The sequence below is a fragment of the Paramisgurnus dabryanus genome, chromosome 12 (assembly GCF_030506205.2).
Source record: "Paramisgurnus dabryanus chromosome 12, PD_genome_1.1, whole genome shotgun sequence".
NCBI lineage: Eukaryota > Metazoa > Chordata > Actinopteri > Cypriniformes > Cobitidae > Paramisgurnus > Paramisgurnus dabryanus.
In genome coordinates this window covers 14,023,326-14,032,879 of record NC_133348.1, presented here as the reverse complement: position 1 = coordinate 14,032,879, position 9,554 = coordinate 14,023,326, and the positions used below count along the sequence as shown (strand labels likewise).

The following is a 9,554-nucleotide window of genomic DNA, read 5'->3' as shown; positions in this document are numbered from 1 at the left end:
AATAAATATTGATTTCCCAGACGCTCATACAGTCTGCACAAGTTTACAGACTGCAGATTTATATAACAAAGACCACCAACAATCATTTTAACACCTCTGCAGTGCAATCATGCAAAATTTAAATTCTATATTATTTTATATATTTTGCATATAATTAAAAAAATATTATTTGTAATGGGACTCAAAAATAATACTTTTAATATATTGTTTCCAGCAATAAATGACTTTATTTTTTGGCATTCCAATAGATTGAATAATAATAAATGTGCCTTACATTACTAAAATGTGTTTATTACTATTTACCATAAAGATATTAAATTGATGCCGATAAAACCCATAAATAATGTAAATCAAAAGTTGTGGAGTTTAATTAAAATAAATAAAATGACAAGCATTGGGTAAATAATGAATTAATTGTTTTGGTTTAATATACTGTACTATTGTCCAGTAACCTTTATGTGATTTTATTGGTTTTATTCAAGCTAAATCCGACTAAATAAAACCCGACTATATTCAGAAGTCATTTTTAAAGGTTCGAATTGACAAAAATTGTGAAATTCCTGTCTTACAATGTAGGAAATGTATGATATTGTCCACACTACATGTAAAGAACAAAGCCTGGATAGCAGGCTGCAGTCTCCCAGGTGCTGCGAACAAAGAATCTCAGCTCACGGCTGAAAAGTGTATTACACAACTGCAGCGCTGTGCAATAAAGGATTGGCTGAGATGAGCTTAAATCTGACTCCAGGTAATAAATCCACAAACGCACATACACACACTTTCTCTTGTGTATAGACAAAGCCTCAGTCTTCTTCTCTTTGTTACCAATCTCCCTTCATGGGCTCTTAACCTTAAAGCTGAAACAACTAGCCCTACAGTATGTAGTTCATAAAAAAGCATGTTGGGACACACACAGTGCAGGGTCTCGGCAACAAAGAAAATGTACAGTACAGGCTGACTGCTGGGCTTTTCAAATGATCCAGTACCAAAGCATTAAGAGCCATTAATCATGAGCAGGACCGGCGATATGAATTCATGAGCGCATCACGCTGGGGTCATCTCAGTCATTCAGCCGAGTGTTTCCTCGGCATTCCCACGACATTCACGCAGAATTCTCAAACCTTACCACACACGGAGCCCGAACCGAACTCCCCGTACCTCACAAAGGTAAACGGCTCCCAGCATACGGGAGGGAGTCGGCTCCTGTCCGATTCAGTCAAAGCAAACGTCCGTCCGCGCACAATCGCTCAGTATGGAAGAAGACAAGAGACAAAATTACCAAGCACAACCAATTAAAGAACACAATGTGTTGAAGAAAAGTGAAAAACACAGAGAGGGAAAAGAATAGAAAGGCAAAAATCCTTTCCTTTGTTATGGCCATGTTTGAAGCCTTTGTGCCAATGGAAATGTTTCAGGTTTAAGTGAATAGCCAGTGACGGGTGAGCAGAGTAGCGGGGCACATGAATTACCCCGGGAGGGGCGGTGGATGACCGGAGGGGACGCAAGAACAATGGCAGAGCGCTGGTCCGGGCTGGAGCTCTATTTGTGCGGCAGATGGATGCTGCTTTGCGCAATTTGTGCGCTGTACATGATAAGAGGCCCAGTAGAGCTCAATTAATTTTACTGTCCGATCACACACATACATTAAGCAATAATATCTACTTATTTGGTATAATTAACCCTTAATGGTACACAATGAGGACAAAATCTCTCCTTAAAATTAAACCCTATAACAATATCAATAAGCATTTGTTTTGTTGCTTTAAGGCCACATTGTACCACAAATGGACCATGTAAAACAACACTTGATAACCTTCATGCAGAGCGGGAATTAAATGAAACCTTAATGAGTTTGGACAACCCCTCTCCCTCATAGCGCTGCCGTTTGGTAGCGGAGCTCAGGTTCTGCTGTCATTTCCATATCATTACACAATCATTGTTGTTGGATTTCAGCCTCCTCAGTGTCCCAGCTCCATGGCTGCTCTTGCTTATTAGGGGCCCTGAGGTTGGTCCGCTCGCCTCTGCCCTACACACAGCACTCTGTTCTGGTGAGCATCGTAGGTGGGTGAGGCGGAGGGCCAATCACCCACATTAATTCCCAGGAGTGGAGCACCATGGGCCCCCAAGATTCCCCCCAGGGGTAGAGGCATCTGGATAGGGGGAAGAGGGGGGCACGATTGTCAAAAGCCATCAGATCTCAATATAAAGCAGAGTTTTTCCACTTTTTTTACTTTTTAAAATCCTTTCTCTTTCTTTTCATCGCCCCCTTTTCATTTTTCTTCAATGGCGGTTTCTTTCGGCCTTTCTCTCTTCTACTCTCCCCATTATATTTTCTGCTCTCTAGAATTGGTTGTGGAATGCATGCCTCGGGATTTTAAAGAGGTAGTGCACCCAAAAATGAAAGTCTTCTGTCATTTACTCGCCTTTATGCTGTTCCAAACCTGCATGACTTCCCTTCTTCTCCATCACAGCTATAAGAAAATCTTTTCACCCTTCGCAACAAGACACAGATGATGCCATACATAATAAATGCATCAGAATGAATATAGTGTGCATTTGCATTATTAATAATAGCCGGGGTGAGTGAGTTCATACATACAGAGAGAAATGAGACAGGCGCACACACACAAAGCAAATCACTCTCTGTACATGACCTCATCTGTAAGTTTATATAATCTACTTATATCATTGATTTACACCAATGAATGCTACAGACACTCATCTGTGTTTCATCATTTCATAATCCTGATCCACCTGCAACATTTTTTGATGATGTAATAAGTATGAAATGTTACATTACCGCATATGATAAATAATTACAGAGTAGATCTTACACTTTCAATGCAAATGTTTTATGCCCTACAAAAATTTACCATGGTAACTATAGTTAGGGCTGTCACTATTATGAAATTTGGGTGGCGGTTGATTGTCTAATAAATTGTGATGATTATGGCGATTAATTGTCTGTTTTATTGCTTTGATATTTACTTCTCATAATTTTTTTTTCATGAAATAATTTTCACACATGATCCTACTAAGGTCATATTAGTACTGGACCACATGTCTGTAGTGGCTGCAAAAAAATCAATTTCTTACAGATTCTTAAGTATAGCATCCTTCACTTCCTTAAATTTGGAGTTGTTGTTGTTTTGGAAATGTATGTTTTACTTGGCAGTTCATACTGCTTATCAAAGTTTTGCAGCATTTCTTTAAAAAAAAATGTCCACTGTATTGAATGGTTATGGCTTTACAATGTTGTTTATACAAGCGCTGCAGCTCCCCCTTGTGTTTTTAAAGAGATGTGCAATCATTGCGGTGATCTGAAATCATCACGATGAGGTCAAACAATCGCGATGAAACGATTATTTAATCGTTGTGACTGCCCTAACTATAGTTACTCAGTTACTAACTTTTCCAAAGCGACTTACAAACAAGAGCATTTAACATTTTGTCTAGTTCTAAACAAAATACCATAGTCTCACTCTTAATAGATATTATTACAATTGCAAATTATAATAAAATAATATGGCATCTCTCTAAAACAAAAGCATTCAAAATCTTTCTATACGAGTTCAGTATCGTATAGCATCAATATTTGATTTCAATCGTTGACTTCAATTTTTGACACTGCCTTACTCAGTAAGTTTATATTTTCACTAGGCATGGGCCGGTTACCGATTTCAAGGTTTTAAACAGTCGAGGTTACAAAACCACTAACATTTTCTGTAATACCGTTTGCAAGGTATGATTAATAAAATCATTAAGTCATGTAATTTACCAACCCAGTCTCACAGCAAGTCGTGTTATAGTAACGAAAATTTTGATTTATTTATTCGTGTTTGATGACACAAATTTCCGCTGTTTTTCGTGTCTCTGGAGACGAATGTTTTTATCATCCTTCCCAGCACGAATTTCTATCAATGGCTGTTCGTGTCTGTGACACGACTTTCTTTATCGTGTCATTTTATATTTAGTTTTTTCATCGTTCTTTTCTATTTTTTGACCATTGTCGCTTGGGGTTAGGGTTAGAATCACTTTTTGCGACTTCCTAACCCAAATCCCAACTCTAACCCCAACTCCAGGCGAGAATAGTTTTAAAAGCGGACGAAAAACATGTAGAACTCAATGCAAAAAATTACATCCTAATGCAAACCCCGTATCTAACCCTAACCCCAAGCGACAATGATTTAAAAATAGGAAAGAACGATGAGAAAACAAAATATAAAATGACACGATAAAGAAAGTCGTGTCACAGACACAAACAGCCATTGATAGAAATTCGTGCTGGGAAGGAAGAAAAAGACATTCGTCTCCAGAGACACGAAAAACAGCGGAAATTCTTTTCATCAAACACGAATAAATTAATAAAAAAAATTCGTTACTATAACACAACTTGCCGTGAGACTGTGTTGCAATGCATTTACATGTAATATATATTACAAAAATATTTTTTGAAAGAAAATTCTAATTTAAAGGCTTCATTTTCACCCAGCATACATGTTATATGTTGCTTAAAAAATAAAATGTATTGTGTCCAGTTAAAAAGTTGTTGTTTGTATACGTCTGAAAATAACACATTTTAGTGTTTTAATAACAAAAGCGCAATACTGTGAAACTGTGGTATTTTTGCTTAAGGTTATCATACCGCCAAAATCTCATACCGGCCCACGCCTAATTTCCACTGAATGTTCTTTACATGATGTAGGATTTAAAAAAAAGAGTAAATCACAAAAATGACTTTAGCTGGGTTTTCATAGATTGGGTCCCACATGATTGAAAGCCGTATATAAACAAGTTACCGCAGTTGTCTTGTAGTAACAATAAAGCATTGTGCTGTAAACTAACAAAGATCACAAAACATTATCCAAATGTGTTTGTGTGTTAGAGAGAAACCACAAAGAAAAGAGAGGGAGACAAAGAAAAGGAAAAAGAGAAACACGCAATTATCCTTAAATCAAGCCACAAGACATCTCAAGAGTGTAATGTTAATGTCTGAGGCAGAAGCGACACATAAAGGGAACAAGATCTGCATCTCTGCTCTCTGTTCAAACAACCAATTAGCCAATCAGCAACCAAAGCTCTACATGGTTGTAGATTTTAATTGGCAGTTTCCTCCTCCCCTTCCCTAACACGTTTTGTTTTTGTGCAGTCACAGAAAGGAAAGACTCATCTGCTTCAACGCAGCGGCAGCAGTGAAACTCACCAACCCTCGCGGCACAACACGGGCACTTATCTGCATATGACAGAGATGATTTAAATAAAGAGTACATATGTAAAACAGGGGGCGGAGTGCGTACTTTGTTAAAGCAGTCCTAATTATTCAAGTAAGCTGTCGGCCAATCAAAGGCCTGCTTAGAGTAATAATAAACCGTGGCGCACCCGAAATAAAGATTGTGCCTAATCTGATGACATGCATTTTAGAGTAACATGCTAGAACAGAAGCTATATTGATTAATTGTAAATTATCACTTTTAAAATCAGCAAGGCAGTTTCTAGCTTCTAAGCTCTATTCAGATGAGACTGGAGTCTTTATGTTGAAGATTTCACTAGTAAGGCCATGAGGAGGAAGAGACATACAAATATACACCAAGACCACCCCAACTGTCACGGTTGCTGTGGAATGTAGCGTTACCACAAAAACGATGGGGTCTCCCCCTAAACCGCAGTGAAAGGGGTGGGGGGATGCTTTCTTCCACCTTTTCCATCTAAATCTGAGAGCAAGTTTAGAGTATATCCTGCCCTGGAACCGTTTTCCAATGCTTTTGATCACGGAGACTCCTCTCTGAACTCACTGAGATTGGGTCCAGGAGGAAAACGGGCAGGTTTGTTGTACTTAAGCCGTTTAAATTCCAGTTCTGAACAGACAGGAAAAAATGAGGGAGCCTGTGACCATTATGTCCACATTTTCCCCCTAAAGTCACAGGGAATGTTTGGTGTGGAAATCACGCGTTACCTTAAAAGCACATTTCAGTTCTTTAAATTCTCATTCCCCAGGGGGTTATTTAATACATGAAGCACTTCCAGTTCAAAAATAACATAACCCCTCCGAGCATGAGGTCTTCATGAAGTGCGCAGAAGCCACACACCATCACTTCAACATCAAAATATTTGTGACTGCGGACGAAGATTTTATTGCTCAGTGGTTGCTCTTCCTTGGCTCAGGAGAATAAAGTTTATTTAAGTATCAACTTTCTCGGTCTAAGATGTTTCTTAAAATTTGCCAAATTTGAGCTCAGTCTGTGACATTATTGAGATTTCTTCAGAAACATCTGTGAGATTTTTTTTTTTTATTTTAGAAAAAAACATCTGAGACACATTTATTAAATCTCTTTGATGTCTACTAGAAATAACTACGATATTAAAGTCGCAATGAAATTGAAATGAAAAAACTGTAATTTGCTTTGGAATATTGTGGTGTTTTTTTTACAAATTACTTCTGCGAGCTTCATTATTAAAAAAAACATGTGCCCTTATAATCTTTAATCAAAAATGCAAATCTCATTCCATCCAGGAAACAATAGGTGTGTTTAAGTTTATGCGAAGATGCACAGAACAATCGGCGAGGTTTGCCGCTTGCAGTCGAGGGAGGAGCTGAAGACGGAGCCATCAAGTCGGACAGCCGCTGTTTCCTTTTTTATTGTGAATTATTAAGTGATTTAGATGGTGAATTTGTCAAAAACAAATCTTCTAATAAAGAGTTGCAACCAGAAACACTTTATATTGAATTTTTTCAATTTATATTTATTAATTTATATGTATTGCTGCTTATACTGTATGCCCGAAATAACGGGAAACATAAGCCTGCATTATTAAAATACCAATAGAGTTTGGTCTTTCGCTTCTTTTTATTTTTATTTTATTACATGACAAAATATATTAACGAGTTTTACCTGTTATAAAAACTTTTTTATATATAATTTATATATATGTTTATTAGTGGAACTAAAGGTTGGATTAAATATGAAACGCACATGATCGTTGTCATCAGTGAGGCGCCAATCACGAAGAGCTATGTCATCATCAGAACTGTGCAGCCGCTCTGGAAGGTCTCTCGCCAGTACTTTAAAACCATACGTCACAGTCACATGCCTTCAGCACAGCTCAAGTCTGACAAAATTTCTATCCAGCATGCACTGCTTCAAGTCAGCCGCCGATCAGTCCGCGCAGCTCCACATGAAGTCGAACACAACTAATGTCTCTTTACATCCGGTCATATGGCAGGTAGGCGGGGTCCCGCAACAGCACCCAACCTTAAGCGGTCCTATTAGTTCTCGATGCACTAATTCAAGTCCAGCCTACCTTTTTTCATTTCAAAAGCCGTTTCACTTGGATATACCTCACTACGGGGAATATAAAAGCTTCGCCATTTCGGTTTCATGGTGACTTCTGTGACTAGTGGTATTTGCAGGTTTGTTTCCTTCGAATGTTTTGTTGTCGTAAAGAATTAGGACTCATGGAAGACAACAGATTCAAAGTCATACAGGTTCATAAGTTCATAGTTCATAGACACAATCACAACAAAGTCAAAACAAATGTAAGGGGGCATGTACACCAAAACATTTATATGCGGCTAAAACGCCAGGCAGACGCCGACTGTAGGTGCTTGCCAGATTTTTTCAGCTGTGCGCTTTGGTTGCTACTTCTGCTTTATCAGTTGTTAAATGATGTGCTGGTTGGTTGTTGTGATATTTGTCCCACCCCTCCTCCACTGTGATTGGACGACCAAGTGAGAAGTGACATTGACAAGCTGAGCTTTTCACCCAAAGTTGAATATTTTTTCAACTCTCAATGCTCACTGAGCTCAGAAAAAACGCAGAGTGCCAGCGCTCAGCGTGGACAAAACCTGCCAGCTGCTGGAGTTTTTGAAAAGTGCAGCGCTTCCATTGGAAACAACTGAAAACATACGCCGGCCGCCGACGTAAACACTTTGGTGTGCACCCTACCATAGCCACGTAAAAGCAACATTAATTGTGCACAAATTAACCAAAGTCGTCAATTACATCACGATGTGCGCGAAAGCAACATATAAATATAAACATATATATAAATATAAATATAGATTTACTGTTAAAAAGCAACTATGGTCTGATTCACAATTAACATTTCCTTTGGTGTGTAAGTGTGTGTTAGTACATGTTAACCATATTCAAAAGGTACAAACCCCCAAGGTAAACGATGACGCGAGTTATCATTTCCATTGTGAATCTCTTTTCTTGGACTACAACAAACACATGGATTGTAGGCACCGGTTTACTTCCTGGGCCTGTTGACGTGGACACGACGGACATTATCATAATTCCTCCCGCTTTGACTCACAGCCTGTAAATTAACTCCTGTCAGCATTGCATTGTGAGCAAATCTTTCAAATGTGCGTCACATTTCCGGCTGATGTCAGAGGTATTCAGGCCAATCACAACGTACAGATTAGCTGGCCAATCAGGGACACAGATCTTTTCAGATTAAAGAGTTTTGTACAAAATCAAAGCATTTGAGGAAGGCAGGATATCTGGTGAAACAAAAATGTACGGTATGTGGAAAATATTGTGCTTTTTAAGCATAAACTACGCAAAGACGCTGTATAATACCAAATACACAAAATAATGTCGTTTTTAGCAATGAAATAGGTGCTCTTTAATAGGTTGTGCTTTTGTAAAAGCTTGAATGATACTGACCGGGTTCTCAGCCTTTTGTGAGGTGAAATCTTTTTGGTTGTGGTCCAAACATATCCTCATATCACAGGCCTCCTTGTTAGAGTTCGTGTATGTCCACTTAGATCAAAAAACCTGGATAATAAAAACAAGCTTTAAATATATGGGCATGTATTTCCTGCGACACACATATTGCTTCGGGGCAATTTAACTGAGAACCTAAATTGTAGACAGCAAGATGTTTCTCATTGTGAGAGAGTGTGTGTTGGTCTTGTGTGTATTCTTACCGTCGCATGTGTTTCTGATGAGCAAATATAGATCTGAATTTCAAATAAAAGTAATGGCGAGCAGACGCCGTGTATATGGGTTAACATTCCTGGGCGTTGAGGTAAGGGGAAGTGAAATTAAAAATATCCCGGTCGGTTGGCTCAGCTCCAGGCGTGTGAACCAGCGGGAGGCCCCGCCGTAGCAAACGGTTAACGGAGCGGGTGAACGGTAGCGGGCGCTGAGCGCAGCGGTTCCCGGTGACATTTCAAGCGGGAGGCTGTTTCAGCGCCGGACGCGATGATTAATGACTAGCATTATCCCTACTGAGAGAAAACACACCACTCGCCGCCCCCCAAAAATATACATGTGCCTCTTCCTTCGAGAATAAAGGGATGAAAAGAACAAGTGTGGAAAGGTTCAATTCCTTCATCCTCTCTCGGCTCTGTACGTACTGCGGCAAACTCACACATATGGCACATCTGATGGCAATCATCTCTCTCTTTATCTTCCACAAGAGATATTTATTACTTTCTCTATAGCAGAGATTGTGTGACCGAGCTGTGCAACGGAGTAAAACAAACACCGGTTGTGTTACAAATCAAAAAGTAGTGCATACTGTCTCTGCAATAAAAATAAGAT

The 9,554-nt window shown here is 39.0% G+C and overlaps 1 long non-coding RNA gene across 1 annotated transcript in view; it reads right to left on the bottom strand.

The window, feature by feature from the left end:
- Nucleotides 1-9,336, bottom strand: part of LOC135737955 (uncharacterized) — a 29,555-nt gene extending 20,219 nt beyond the window's left edge. Inside the window, exons 1-2 of the long non-coding RNA XR_010528627.2 lie at nucleotides 8,936-9,336; nucleotides 8,673-8,783 (exon numbers count right to left, since the gene is read on the bottom strand). This is a non-coding gene — a long non-coding RNA (uncharacterized lncRNA). The remainder of the gene's footprint in view (nucleotides 1-8,672; nucleotides 8,784-8,935) is intronic.
- Nucleotides 9,337-9,554: the final 218 nt, after the last annotated feature.